A 15,729-nucleotide genomic window follows, 5' to 3' on the forward strand; every position below is an offset into this window, starting at 1 on the left:
GTAACGATGTTTTCATGTTTTCCGTAGCCATCTCATTCAGGATAATTAAATATCTCTGACGACTTGACACTTAGTTATGTGTCACTTTCAGATAGATTTAACAAGGCTACCTGGCCAAGAAGGCCTCATCCTCCTGATCCCGGGCACCGGCGCCCCTACGTGCACCCAGGGCCTGGGGAGCGCAGTCTCCACCACCTCCTGCTCTTCAATGTTAAATGCCCTCCCGGCGCGCCCGCTTCGTGGGCCCAGGCTCGGGCCCCTCCTGGAGAGCCGCTTCCACATTGCAGGGCAGGGGAAGCCCAGAGCCCGCGCCGCGGCGCCGCTGACGTCCCGGAGTCCCCGCTTCCTGGTCCTTGGCGTCCACGGAGGCTGGCGGGGAGGGCCTGGGACCCATTTTAGTTTTCAGTTTTGTCACGAGCCGGAAGGCGACAGCACATGCGAGCGCAAGAAACCCTTTTTGTAAATCCAGCGGAAACGCGAGGGGCTGCCGGACCGCCTCGGAGACGCCAGGCGGGAACCCAGAGCACCCCCGCCGCGTCCTGCATTGCAGCAGCCGGGACCCCGCCCACGCCGCGCGGGGCACGAGGCGACAGAAGGCGTGCAGGGACCCCGCCTTTTCTTCCTCGACATGCTGGGTGGTGGCGTGGGGCGGAGTTGGGGGCCGGGGGTCCACTTAGGAAGTGATCGCGCTGTACCCTCGCTTCGGAGGGGAAGCCCGGCCCCGTCCTACAGCTCAGAGGCAGAACGACCCCCGAGGGCGCTCCAGGCGACCCCCTCTGCCAGGCTCAATTTAAAACATAAACCGGAGGGAATGGAAAGCTCACTATCTTCCGGATGGAGGTTCCTACCGCCATGTCCCTTCCTCCTCCGCCCCACCCAGCAAGGACCCCGGGGCTGCCTTGACGACTCACGCTGCCCCGCAGGTACCCCTGCACTGCCGCTCCCGGGCACCGGCTTCGACCCAGTTCTCCCGATCGCTTCCCCGCTCTTCTCCCCGGTTCTTCCCATCGCTTCCCCATCTTTCCCCGGGTCCTCCCATCGCTCCCCCCCTCTTCTGCCCTGTCCCCCCATCCCCTTCGCCCCGTTCTCCCTCTCTCCCTCCGTCCCTCCCTCGCCGCCTGGAGGAGGTCGCGCACCTTGAGCATCCCCGCCGCTAGTCAGCACGTCGATGGCCTTGCCGGCCCCGGAGAGGTGCTCCAGGAACTTCCGCAAGGAGCCCTTAGGGGCCCGGGAGTCGTCCGCGTCTTTGGCGAGGAGGCCGAGGGGAGTCGCTAGTCCTGGTGTGCAGCAGGCAATGGGGACCCTGCCCGCGCGCGCCCGACTCGGAACCGCTGCCCCGCCCGCGCCCCCGCCCGGCACCAGCGCCAAAGGGCGGAGACGGGCGGGGCCAGAGCGCACGGGAGGGGCTGCGGGGGCGGGGGCGCGGCTAGGGGCAGGAGCAGGGAAAGGGGCAGGGGCTGGCGGGGGGGGCGGGTATGGGCAGGAGCACCTACGCGGGGGTCGTCCTAGGTGGGGGCCGCGCTAGCGGTGGGGGAGGTCGCAGAGGCGGGGGTACCGCCACAGGTGGGCGGGGTCCCTGCGGGTGGGGTCGCGTTACTGGTGCGCGAGCCTCGTGGGTGGGTTGGAGGACTCTGGTTCGGGGCCTTAGAGATGCCCGGAGCGCCACGGGTGGGGGCAGGGGCAGCGTCCGGGGGAGGGGAGTCCGCAGTGGGGCGAGGTCACATCGTTTGCGGGGCGCTCCAGAACGGGGCGGAATGGAACACGGGGAGCATCTCTCGGGAGGGCAAGGGAGACTTTCAGTGGGCGTGAACGCCGGGGCGGGTGGAAACCCCGCACTTGCGGGGTGCTCCGATGGCGGGGCGGGGTGGAATTGGGGCGCGGAGACCCCACCTGGACGCGGAGGCTCGCGGCAGGCCCGGCTGCTCCTGCTGTTGTCGGCGCCGAGCCCGAGCGCACGCACAACTTCTTGTTAACCGCTGGATTCCTCCTGGGGCTGCGCTGGGAGCACCGGGGCGCGGCTTCCTCGACCCCCGCCCCCAAGTTTTCTCTGCAGCCTGAGGTCGGGCAGGACGCGCGGAGAGTGAATCCTTCAGGTCGTGGGAAAAGCTGAGCGCGGCGGGCTTGGCTATGACGAAACTGCGATTTCCCGGGCCCACGGGGGCTGTGGCGCTCCTGGGCCACCAGCCCGACCCTATGGGAGAAGCAGCCTTGGGGCGGAGGAGGGTGTCTGGGCGCGAGCCTCAGAGACGCCTGGGCGCGTGAAAATCAGAGTGGGGCAAGAGGAGACGCAACAGGACTGGCCTGGCGGGGAGGCGGGACGACCCTTCCTCCCCACGGACACGCGCGCTGCTGTACGCTGTGCCGACCTGGGCTGACTTCACTGGCCAACTCCACGTGCTGAAATACGCACATGCAATGCGCTGTGCGATTGTGCATCCACAGCTTAACAGCCTGGTGCCAGTTACCCTGCGATGGGAGAGGGGGCAGCCCCGACAAAAGCAAGGGCTCATGGGGCCCCGGTTCCTTCAGTGCCACCCCCACGAAGTAGGGCTCCCAAACGGCCCCACTCGACGGCTTACCGGAAGATGGTCTTGTGCAGTGGGTGTTTGTTGAACAGATAAGAGACAACAAAAGAGACTAAGAAGAGGTTTGTTCTATGAACCGGGGAAAGTGAAGCAATCGCAAAGGAGAGTCTCGCCAAAGGGCAATCCTGGGGAAAAGATGGAGAGGCATGGATTTTTCTTGGATGTGTGCCTCATCCTGGGGCTGATCCCGCTGAGCATCAAATATTCATTGCAAAAGAGGAAAAAAAAATATGCTGCGGACAATGCTGGATGGTCTGCTCTCTCCCTTGGCCAGAATGAACGGGGAAATTCCTAACCCCTCGTGGTCCTCAGAATCACCTGTCCTACGCACATCCCCACTAAACCACTGAAGTCCAGCAGCCAGGGAAAGTGTATTTTTAAACAAGCCACCTAGGTTACTCTGATGAATGCAAAGTCGGAGAGCGGTGCTCTCATGCACTGAGCCTGAGCATTATTCTATTAATAAAAAAGGAGAGGAGAATCCTGGGTGTCTTAAGGTGGCAGTTGAGTGGCCTTTGCCTTCTGGCGGGCAGAAGAGCAGACCGAGGCTCTAAGCACCTGCACCCACCGCTGGGCTCAGGATCCGTGCTGGAGAATAGAAGGGCTAATTTAATTATTCATGCCTTTTTAGAGCATATTACATGTGGAGAAGGTGGGGCACACTGAATTTTATTTTAGCCAAATACCCCTTATCTCCTTATACAATTGATATTTTTATATTGAACATTAGGGGCTTGGTCATTTGTCATCAAATTGTCTATAATACAGAAAACGATAGACACAACCTAACAGTTCAAACACAATGAGTTAAATAAATGATGGTAAAAATAGACGCTGTAATAATGTTTATTTGCTGTTACCGCAACGAAGATAAGTGTCTACTGACACGGAAATATGTTCAGGACATACAAATAAGTGAAAAGGCAGGCCAAGACACAGTGTGAGCCTGTGTGTGCGTGTGTGTGAGTGTATGTGTGTGTGTCTGCATATATATGTAAATGTTTCTGAGCATTTTATTTCCTTTCTTTTGCTTAGTATAGGTAATGCCATTTTTTCTCTCCGATGAACAGGTATTGCTTAGGGAATAGAAATAGTTATTTAAAAACAATAAAATTTAGAGTGTCAAGACCCCCAAGGCTACAGATTATGTTCAAAAGTTTGTCTGTATATAAGGGCTGGGGTCAGGGTGGTCACTGACAGTCCTCACACATCTGTTCTTATGAGTTTGGCCCATTACTCAGTCAGTCAGGGAATTAACATATATTAATATATACCTGTAGCTAAATGGAAAAGAATAGCTATGGCTCTTTTTTTTTTTTTTTTGGCAAGTCATGTATTTTAATGGTGCTACAACTAGAGGTTTTTTTTTTTTTTTTTTTTAATCTTTGGCCTTATCAATTAATCTTCTTTTTTTTTTTTTTTTTTTTTTTTTTTTTTTTGAGAGGGAGTCTCGCTCTGTCGCCCAGGCTGGGATGCAGTGGCCGGATCTCAGCTCACTGCAAGCTCCACCTCCCGGGTTTACGCCATTCTCCTGCCTCAGCCTCCCGAGTAGCTGGGACTACAGGCACCCGCCACCTCGCCCGGCTAGTTATTTTTTGTATTTTTTAGTTGAGATGGGGTTTCACCTTGTTAGCCAGGATGGTCTGGATCTCCTGACCTCGTGATCCGCCCGTCTCGGCCTCCCAAAGTGCTGGGTACAGGCTTGAGCCACCGCGCCCGGCCAGCAATTAATCTTCTAGTTCAACAGGAAGATATTGTCATGCGTGTCCCTGTGAAGAGACCACCAAAGAGGCTTTCTGTGAGCAACATGGCTGTTTATTTCACCTGGGCACAGGTGGGCTGAGTCCGAAAAGACAGTCAGCAAAGGGAGATAAGGGTGGGACCGTTTTATAGGATTTGGGTAAGTAAAAGAAAATTACAGTCAAAGGGGGGTTGTTCTCTGGCGGGCAGGAGTGGGGGTCACAAGGTGCTCAGTGGGGGAGCTTTTTGAGCCAGGATGAGCCACGAAAAGGAATTTCGCAAGATAATATCATCGCTTAAGGCAAGGACCGGCCATTTTCACTTCTTTTGTGGTGGAATGTCATCGGTTAAGGCGCGGCATTGCATTTGCACTTCTTTTGTGATTCTTCCGTTTGTTCAGGCCATCTGGGCGTATACATGCAAGTCACAGGGGATGCAATAGCTTGGCTTGGGCGCAGAGGCCTGGCAGATATTACATGCCGTGCTGACCGTACAGCTTCCCCCCAGTAGGACCTGAGGTGTGTGTTTGTTCTTTATTGTCCCTTGACAGGTTAGTCCAAACTGTGGCCCACACCAGCACACAGTTATACCACAGGAGTGTTTACTCCTTGGGCCAGGAGTTCAGGCAGGCTTCACCGGGCCCTCTGCCCCAGGCGCTCTCCGCGGCTGCAGCAGGTGTCTGCCCAGGGCTGCCGTGTCTTCTGAAAGCTCAGGCTCATCAGGGGAGGAGCTGCTTCCACGCTCACTTCTGTGTTGCTGGCAGGATTCTATTGCTTGCAGGCTGTTGGACTGAAGGACCCAGTCTCTCCGTGGCATCAGCTTCAGGCCGCCCTCTGCCCTGTGCAGGTGACTGGCTATGCCAGAACTAGCACCTATGAAGACCCAGGGGGAGAGTACCAGTGGATGGAACCTGCAGCCCCTCCCAATCCAATCTCAGGAGAGACCGCCATCTCTTTTGCCTGCTTCTATTCATTAGAAGTGAGCCGCTGAGTCCAGCTCTCTTCGAGGGTCTGGCTGTGAACACCAGGGGCAGGGGCCAAGGTGAGCCACTTGGGAGGAGAGGTGCTGCCTGGGACCTGCCTAGGACAAGGTGAAGGAGAACATGCATAGGGACAGATACCCTTCCCACTTCCCCTCTGTGGTGAGCGCAGGAGCTGCAGATGTGCCCTAAAGGAATTGTGGCATCCCAGGAGGAAGCAGCTCCCAGCCATGAGGGCACCATGACCCAGCGCCCCAGCAGGTCGGGCTACACGTTCCAGGGCTCCCTGAGCTGCAGCCTCTTCCCCTTCCCTGCCGTCTCTGCCTGTGCGTGGAGTGGGCATCTCAAATCTGCAGGGGCCACACTGAGCTCAGGCCTCTGCACCCCCGCACAACCCGCCACCGCTCAGTCTTCCTCACCTCAGCTCCTGGTGACTCCATCCTCCCAGGGGCTCAGGCTGAAGCCTTGCAGTGCTCCTCCGCCCCGGCATCTAAGTCCCTCAGGAAAGTCCCTCTTGGCTCTTCATTGCATCTGGAGTCACTGGGGCCAAGCCACTGCCTCTGATCTGGACCGGCACAGGCTCCCTCCCCATCCCATGCTCTGCCCCCACATCCACCCCACCTCCATGCCTCGGGTGTGCTCAACTTCAAAGTCAGGGTGCACCTATCAGGAGGTAATTCAGGCATCTTCTCTGCTGACTTGGAGTCACAGGCCCCACACATAGTACACTGGCCTGTCCTCTGGTCCCTTCAGATCCTGGTGCTGCCCAGAGGCCCATGCGGGCACCCGACAACCTCAGGCCCAGCCTGCTCTTTCCTCAGCTCAGGCCCTCCTCTCCCTACCCACTCTGCCCACCTTCCTCAGGTCTGTCCTGCAAGGTCTCCTGCATGGTGAGGCCTCCCCAGATCACCCTCTTAGAAATTTTGGGCTCCTTAGGCCGGGCGCGGTGCCTCAAGCCTGTAATCCCAGCACTTTGGGAGGCCGAGACGGGTGGATCACAAGGTCAGGAGATCGAGACCATCCTGGCTAACACGGTGAAACCCCGTCTCTACTAAAAAATACAAAAAACTAGCCGGGCGAGGTGGCGGGCGCCTGTAGTCCCAGCTACTCGGGAGGCTGAGGCAGAAGAATGGCGTGAACCCGGGAGGCGGAGCTTGCAGTGAGCTGAGATCCGGCCACTGCACTCCGGCCTGGGTGACAGAGCGAGACTCCGTCTCAAAAAAAAAAAAAAAAGAAAAGAAATTTTGGGCTCCATGCACACTCCTGTTCCCTCCCTGCTTCTCTTAAAACATCCTCATCATTGTCACACATGGGGCATTTCACCTATCCACTGGGCTTCTCCAGAGGTCCCCCTGCTGAACTCTGAATGCCGTGGATTCAGAGATCTTTGACTATTCCCTGCTGCAGGCCCAGGGAAACAGCAGAGCCCACGACAGTCAACCTGTCATGGGTGCTGCTGAGTGAATGAATGAAGGAGTGAGTGAAGAAGTAAATGAGTGAGTAAATGAGTGAATGGGTGAGTGAGTGAGTCAGTCAGTGAATGAGTGAGTGAGTGGATGAGGGAAGAAGTAAATGAGTGAGTGAGTGGGTAAATGAGCGAATGAGTGAACGTGACTGAGTGAGTGAATTGCTGGGTGAGTGAATGAGTGAGTGAGTGAACCGGTGAGTGAATAAGTGAGTAAGTGAATGAATGAGCGACTTAGAGAATGAGTGGGTGAATAAGTGAGTGAGTGAGTGAGTGAATGAGTGAATGAGTGAGTGACCGAGGGAATAAACGAGTGATGAGTGAGTGAGTGAATGAATGAATGAGTAATGAATGACTTAGTGAATGGGTGAGTGGGTGAATGAGTGAGAGAACAAATGAGTGGGTGAGTGAGTGAATGGGTGAGGGAAAGAGTGAGTGAATGAGTCAATGAGTGAACAAGTGAATGAGTGAGTGAAGAAGTGAGTGAGTGAATGAACGAATGAGTGAGTGAATGAGTCAATAAATGAGTGAGTGTGTGAGTAAAGGGTGAGTGAATGAGTGAGTGAGTGAATGAGTGAAGAGGTGAATGAGTGAGTGAATGATTGAGTGAGTGAATGATTGAGTGAATGAATGAGGAAATGAGTGAGTGAGTGAATGGCTGAGTGAGTGAATGAGGGAATGAATGAGTGAGTGAATGGGTGAGTGAATGAATGGCTTAGTGAATGAGTGAGTGAATGAGTGAGTGAATGGGTGAGTGAATGAGTGATTGTGTGAGTGACTTGGTTAGTGAATGAGTGAGTGAATGAGTAAATGAATGAGTGAGTGAGTAAAAGGGTGAGTGAATGAGTAAACGACTGAGTGAATGAGTGAGTGAGCGAGTGAATGAGTAAACGACTGAGTGAATGAGTGAGTGAGCGATTGAAGGAGTGAATGAGTAAGTGAGTGAATGAGTTAGCGAGTGAATGAATAAGTGAGTGAATGAGTGAGTGGGTCGCTCAGAGGAGATGAGGACTGGAGCTGCCCTCTGACTCTTACAGTAGACAGGAGTTGAGGGAGGAGTTTGAAGGGCGGGATGTGCCCACTCGGTACATATACCCTGCTCCACACATCCCCAAGAAACCCAATCTCACCAGAGTGGTCTCTTGAGAATTATTAGTAACAACCTTTTTTCCCAATATTTCACATGTGCAGGATGATTTCTTTCTTTCCTTTAAAATGCCAATCATTTTTTGGACTTGGAATTCTCCACTGCTGGTCCACGCCACTGTATTCTCCCATAGGGGCATCCTCCGAGTTGGAGAAAGAGTCATTCCCAGGAATGGATAAAAGCCAGAAGGGCATCATCAGGTGGGGCACCTTCTCCTATCATCCTCCCCTTCCTGCCTGGGTTACCCTGAGTGACTTGGTTTGGAGGTCTACAAAATGCGGACGCATCAAATTTGGATAAAAGCCTAAGCAGTTTAAGAGGTTGTAGTGCTAGCAGGAAGGTCTTTGGCTCCCAGCACCCTCCTCCCCTCCAGTCTCTGCTGGACCCAGGACTCTGACTCCACCTTCGGCCTTGGGGGTTTCCTTCCTTCCTTCCCAGCCACTGAGCCGCCTTGGACTAATCTGCAACCTCAGAGACACAGCCTTCCTCCTTTCCTCCTGCCTCTTCCTCCCTTCTCACTTTCCTTCTGCATCTTTCAGGACTTTGGAAAGTCCAAGAATAAGCAAAACCGTAGGCCAGAAAACGCTGCCTTCAGCCCATTCCCCTCCCACCAGCTTCCCTTCAGATTCCTTGATCTTTCAAAATTATTTTGCTTTGTATCTAGATGCTAAACTTTATATAGAAAACAGGTGGGGTTGGTTCCTTGACCGGGTACAGTGGCTCACACCAACAATCCCAGCGCTTTAGAGGCCAAGGCGGAAGGATTGCTTGAGGTCATATGTTTGAGACTAGCCTGGGCAACACAGGGAGACCTCGTCTCTACAAAATTAAAAAAAAAGAAAAATTAGCCTGGAGTGATGGCACTTCTGTAGTCCCAGCTACTTGGGAGGCTGAGGTAGGAGGATCACTTGAACTCAGGAGTTTGAGATTACAGTGAGATATGATTATATCACTGCACTCCAGTTTGAGCAAGAGAGTGAGACACTATCTCCTAAAAAAAATAAAAATAAAAAGTGCTGGATTCCATATCCAAGCCGACAGCCAACTGCGACATGCGGATCTTTTATTTTTATAATCCGCCTCTCTTGTCTAAGTGCCAAATGGCACTCACATCGTGTGTAACTACTTCCACCTTTGTCTGGCTTCTCTTTCCTTATGTATTAAGAATCAGGTTGCATAGAGTTCTGAAAAAATAAAATAATAAATCAGCTGTGTGCCGTGGTTCAGGTCTATAATCTCAGTGCTTTAGAAGGCTGACACAAGGATTGCTTGAGACCAGGAGTTCGAGACCGGCTTTGGACACATAACGAGATCCTGTCTCTACAAAAAATAAAAAAATAATAATACAACATTAACAGGACATGGTGGCACACCTGTAGTCCCAGCTATTCGGGTGGTGGAGGCCTGAGGATTGGCTTGAGCCTGGGAGATTGAGACTACAGTGAGCCGTGATCATACCACTACACTTTGGCCTGGGTGACACAGTGAGACTCTATTTCTAAATAAATAAATAAATAAATAATAAACAAAATAAAACCAGGTAGAAGCTTCCCAAGACTTTGATGCAGAAACAGGTTGCCCTGAACCAATTAAAATTAATACCTGAAAACTAGAAATGAAAGAAAGAAGTTGCATTATTTCTGTAAAGTATGAGGCCATTACAAGTTTTACTTTCTCTAGGACATTTTCTCAGTATTGTTAACGGAAGTCCACTTCACAGAATGACTTCATCTCCTGAGCACGTTGGAGAACGATGATTTTTTTTTTTTTTTTTTTTTTTTTTTTTTTTTTTTTTGAGACGGAGTCTCGCTCTGTCGCCCAGGCTGGAGTGCAGTGGCGCGATCTCGGCTCACTGCAAGCTCCGCCTCCCGGGTTCACGCCATTCTCCTGCCTCAGCCTCCCGAGTAGCTGGGACTACAGGCGCCCACAACCGCGCCCGGCTAATTTTTTGTATTTTTAGTAGAGACGGGGTTTCACCGTGATCTCGATCTCCTGACCTTGTGATCCGCCCGCCTCGGCCTCCCAAAGTGCTGGGATTACAGGCGTGAACCACCGCGCCCGGCTGAGAAAGATGATTAAAGAGACTTCCTGGCACTCCCGATACTTTTAGTGTCACATGGAAACAGCAAGAGCCGTATGTGTGAAATGGATGGTATAAAAGCGGAAGACACTGGTTTGTTCTTTCACGAACATCATCAGAACATTTCCCTAATGACTAGCATTATGTCAGAAAATGGGGGGAGAGAGAGATGGTTCTTTATTGGCAAATAAGTTACATGAATTTCCCAGTTAGAAAAACAATCATGATTTAAGCCATGTCAGATGAGGTCAGATATGTCCTATGCTTCAGTTATGCAATGCTACCTCTGAATATTGATTGACAGGTATCTTCCAGAGACCTGTGACCTGTCACTGTGTACAAGCTTGAATTCATAACTACCAGTCCTTGAAGCTCCCTTGCTGCCCGAGCTGAACTGAAGTGGCGCCCGACTGAGGCATTCAAGGGAAAATTCACTGAAATATTTGAAACCACCGCCATGAACAAGAATGCTCTTCCTGTGTGCCAGAATGTACACCCACAGTGTTATCTTGTTAGTTGTATATGCCAGCATCCTGCAGGAGCTTTTATGATTTTTGGGTGTCAACATTGAGATTCTAATGTAAGCTGCAGACCTCTTCCTCTGCCTGCAAGCACGCCCACCCACAACCACGTGTTGCCTGGTTTAGAGAACTCCTGAGCCTGAGGCTGCGGCCCCCTGCAGGAGGAGGAGTGAAGCCCAGACCAGGGACAGGGTCAGAGCTGCGGTCACTCATCCAGGGGTGGACAGCTGTGCATTCTTGGGTGAAGGGGTGGCCTGCCCCTCCACACCTGTGGGTGTTTCTCGTTAGGTGGAACGAGAGACTTGAGAAAAGAAATAAGACACAGAGACAAAGTATAGAGAAAGAAAAGCGGGGGCCCAGGGGACGGGCGCTCAGCTTACAGAGGACCCACGCCGGCACCGGTCTCTGAGTTCCCTTAGTATTTATTGATAATTATCTTTACCATCTTAAAGATAAGGGAGTGGCAGGACAATAGGATCATTGTAGGGAGGAAATCGGCAGTAAGACATACGAACAAAAATCTCTGTGACATGAATAAGTTTAAAGGAAAATGCTGTGCCTTGAGATGCATATGCAAACATCTCCATAAACCTTTTAGCATTATTGTTTCAGTCTATCACATGGAGAGAAACCTTGGACAATACCTAGCTTTCCTAGGCAGAGGTCCCTGCGACCTTTGGCCATGTACGTGTCCCTGGGTAGTTGAAATTAAGAGAATGGTGATGACTTTTAACCAGCAAGCTGCCTTCAGGCACTTCTTTAACAAAGACACATCCTGCACAGCCCAAAATCCATTAAACCTTGAGTCACCGCAGCACATGTCTCTTGCAAGGACAAGGTTGGGGGTAGGGTCACAGATTAACAGTGTCTCAAATACAGAACAAAATGAAGTCTCTTATGTCTACTTATTTCTATATAGACACAGTAACAGGCTGATCTCTCTTTCTTTTCCCCACACTTGGGAGGGCCCAGATACCTTCTTCTCTTGGAAGACCAAGCCCAGAGCCTTGGTGGTCTTTGAACCCAAATAGACTTTGTGGTCTAGGGAATGAGAGCCCCACTCACCAGGGAAGAAATTGGGGATCTTGGTCCTGAGTTTGTGGGGCAGACTTTGGCCATTTTCCTCCCCCTTTCCCTGCCATGCCCTATTTGAAAAGAAATCACTTCCATTTCAGTAAGCCAAGATTGCGCCACTGCACTCCAACCTGGGCAACAGAGTGAGACTCTGTCTCAAGAAAAAAAAAAAAATCAAACAACAACAACAACAACAAAAAACAAAAAAACAGATCACTTCAAAGCCTCCCTGTTCAAACAGTTGATACTTCAACAACAGCATTTAAACCGTGTGGGTCACTTACTTACACATGGATTTTCTTTCACTTCTGTCACCCCTTAGACAGCAAGACCAACCCCTCCTCCTCTCCTCCCACCTCCTCCTCCTCAGCCTACTCAATGCAAGAATGAGGAGAAGAACCTCTATGATGAGGCACTTTATGAATAGTAAACACATTTTCCTTATGATGGCTTTATTTCCTCCAGCTTACTTTATTGTAAGAATACACTATACAATACATATAACACACAAAATGTGCGCTAACCGACTCTCTACGTGATCACTGAGGCTTCCACACAAGAATAGGCTATTAGTAAATTCCTTTTGGCGTAGTCAAAAGCTATTTTCCGAATTTCAACTGTATGGTGGGTTGGTACCCTTAAGCTCTGTATTGTTCACGGGTCAATTGTATTGCTTAAGAGGTGGTCATTGGAACACTCCTTAGGGGCTATTATTATTATTATTTTTTTTTGAGACGGCGTCTCGCTCTGTCGCCCAGGCTGGAGTACAGGGGCCGGATCTCAGCTCACTGCAAGCTCCGCCTCCCGGGTTTACGCCAATCTCCTGCCTCAGCCTCCTGAGAAACTGGGACTACAGGTGCTCGGTACCTTGCCCGGCTAGTTTTTTGCATTTTTTTTAGTAGAGACGGGGTTTTACCGTGTTAGCCAGGATGGTCTCGATCTGCTGACCTCGTGATCCGCCCTTCTAGGCCTCCCAAAGTGCTGGGATTACAGACTTGAGCCACCGCGCACGGCCCAAGGGGCTATTTTTTTGTTTAAAAAAGTTTTTGCCACAATGGGCCACTCATTTAAGGCCCTAGGATTCCTCACTTCTGAGCTCCTGCTGCCATAGACCAAGTGCTGGTCATTTCTGTTGCTCAACATACTTGTCACTTCCATCCATCACAGGACCCACTCTGACCTTCCAGGAGCTGCTCCTTCCACTGCCTGTGATCCTGAGGGTCAGCACGTCCAGTCAGGCCAAGTAGCAAGATCAGTCCTCTCCTCTGCCCCAGTTCATGGATGGGCACAGGATGCGGGTGGTGGGGGTAGTCCACACAGTTCCTGCTAATACCACTGGATCATCAGGTGGGGAGAGTCAGCTTGCATAGTGAAACCAAAGAGAGCTGCGAGATGGAGAGTGAGAGTGAGAAACCAAGAGAATGAGACACACACACATGCAGAGAGAGAGAGAGACAGAAAGAAAAAAAAGAAAGAAAGAAAGAAAGGAAGGAAGGAAGGAAGGAAGGAAGGAAGGAAGGAAGGAAGGAAGGAAGGAAGAAAGAAAGAAAGAAAGAAAGAAAGAAAGAAAGAAAGAAAGAAAGAAAGAAAGAAAGAAAGAAAGAAAGAGAAAGAAAGAAAGGAAAAATAAAGAAAGAAGGAGAGTGAGAGAGACAGAGAGAGAGAGAGACAGAAAAAGTCAGAGAAGCAGGGACACAGAGAGACATGGAAAGATGGAGAAAGAGATGAGGGGAAGAGAGAGACAGAGACACACACAGAGTCTTAAAAAGAGACAGAGAGAGACAGAGCAACCAGGAGAGAGGCACAGAGAGGGAGAAACAGAGACAGACAAAGTGAGAGGCACAGAGAGATGGAAAGAGAGATGGGGAGAGAGATGGAAAGAGAAATGGGGTGGGAGACAGAAAGAGAGAAGCAAAAGCACAACATTCCTTGAATTGCTTCTCCCTGAAGTCACCATTCTATTTCTGTACTTCCAGTTGCCACCAAGAATCTTTCTAAGTCACCTGTCCTCCTTCCTTCCCCATCTTCCTCACGCCCTCTTACTAAAGCCTCCTGAAATCTGCCTTCCCAATGACAATTCCTTGAAATGTCACCACTGACTTCCAAACAACCAGCAAATAAAAAAGGTTTTTAAAGCAATTACTTCCACCAGTTTCTCAGTTTAACTAATGTTATGGTGCTGTTTCTGAATACCTCTCTCAAAAATCTTTCTCTTTGTTTTTTATTTCTTTGCATGAATTCACATGAAAATAGAGCACAACATATTATAGTGAATATAGACTATAAATGATGTTTTGTGCATGCCTTATTATTAGTGATAAACACTGTATAAATAATTTATGTTTGCCATTTCTTTCTTACTATGGTTTGAAAGTGTCCCCCAAATTTCAAGTGTTGGAAACTGAATCCCCCATGCAGTAGTGCTGAGGGGAGGGATCTTTAAGGGGTGATCAGGTCATGAGGGTTTCGCCCTCATGTGTGGACTAATGTTGTTATTGGGGGAGTGGGTTCCTTATCACAAGAGTTGGTCTGTTACAAAAATGAGTTTGACCCCTCTTACTCCTTCATGTTCTCTTGTCCTTCCACCTTCCTGTGGGATGACACAGCACAAAGGTCCTTGCCAGATGCCCACCACCCTTTCACCTTGTACTTCCCACTTCCAGGACTGTGAGAAGTGAATCTCTGTTTTTGTAAATTACCCAGTCTCAGGCACTCTGCTAAGAGAAGCAGAAAACAGGCTAAGACAAAATGTTTTAGGATTCTCTTCCCTCACAGTTGCAGTGAGAAGTTTATAGCTTTGTTTTGCTTTGTGGAAAATAAAATGCTAAATAACAGGCATCATTTTGAAGGTTTCTCCTTGCATCCAAATATTTGATTCATTTTAAAATTTCTATGACACTGAGTTGTTGACCCTTGCTTCTGATGCCTCAGAGATGTCTGGAAGAAAATCACGGAGGAAGCCTTGAGTGCCATGTAATCCGTCTTATCTAAGTGCCCTCTGGACTTCGAGAAGGCTCTTTCTGTGAAGCAGAGGGCTAACAATGTAGCCCAGCTCAAGACACTTTCCTGGAAAAGTTTTCAGAACACAGCCATTCCTGGGGAGCATCACAGCTTTTAGACTTCACAACAGGCACCAGAGAGCAATCAGAAGACCATCGAATATTTTGCCTGAATTCCTTCCAGCATTTTGTTCCAGGAACCTTGAAACTCCCTCCCCCTGCACTTGGGTCTTAGGTTTCTCTTTCCCAACCCAAACAGACTAGTGTTTAAACAATCCCCAAGACGATGATGTCTCAGCGTTACACATAATTGAATTGTAAATCTTCTCAATTCAGAAAGAAAAAGTATGGAAATAATTCAGAAGCCCTTGAGTTTTTAGCAAGAAGAATCTACAGTGAGGGAGAGACTCTTTTTATCCTGCGAATTTCCGACGTGCTTCTTCCACACACGATCCTTGCTTGTGTCTCTCTCCAAGCCTGTCTGTGAATAACCCACTCATCCTTCCAAGTTCAACTAAAACGCCATGTGACAGAAACAGTTGGTTCAACATCCATTTCTTCCTCCTCTTCTGCCCAAAGCTCTGCACTAAATGCTTCAATACCCAGCTGTCTTTGTACACCCATGTGGCCATGTTGGTGCATTCTGGCCCATGTGATATAAGTAGAATTGTTGAGCAGGACATCCAAAAGGACTTAAAAGAAGCCAAACTACTGAGTACGACGTTGTTTTATTTTTTCTTTTTCCTGCTGCTTTGAATGCAGCTGTGATTGCAGGAACAAAGCTAATCTCTTGGGCCATGAGGTGACCTAGAAGATACAACCACCTTCAGTCAAAGTGCCTGAAGGAATGATAGGAGAAACTGGGCTCTCTGATAAGATCACAGATCCAGTGCACAGGGGAGGACTGCCTGCCTTCAGATTCCTTTCATGTGAAAAGACAGACCTTTCTATGTGTGAGCCTCTGTTAGCTTGAATCTTCTGTTTTATGCAGCCAAACTTAAGCCTAACTGCCACATACTGTCTACTTCTATTTTAGGATGCTCTCTCAAATCTTTTAGGTAATTGTGTCCCCCTAGAAACCTATGGAGAGCTGAAGGGGTTTTAGGATCATGGAATTCACCCTCCTCCTTTGGTAAAAG

At 50.1% G+C, this 15,729-nt stretch overlaps 1 long non-coding RNA gene across 1 annotated transcript; it reads right to left on the minus strand.

Annotated features, from left to right (window-relative positions):
• Positions 1 to 4,378: 4,378 nt before the first annotated feature.
• On the minus strand, positions 4,379 to 13,614 carry LOC135967542 (uncharacterized). Its single transcript, XR_010581719.2, has 2 exons — positions 12,772 to 13,614; positions 4,379 to 5,197 (listed from the first exon to the last, which is right to left on the minus strand). It is a non-coding gene; the product is annotated as an uncharacterized lncRNA (long non-coding RNA).
• Between the last annotated feature and the right edge of the window lie 2,115 nt (positions 13,615 to 15,729).

The sequence above is a fragment of the Macaca fascicularis genome, chromosome 15 (assembly GCF_037993035.2).
Source record: "Macaca fascicularis isolate 582-1 chromosome 15, T2T-MFA8v1.1".
In the NCBI taxonomy this organism is placed as follows: Eukaryota; Metazoa; Chordata; class Mammalia; order Primates; family Cercopithecidae; genus Macaca; species Macaca fascicularis.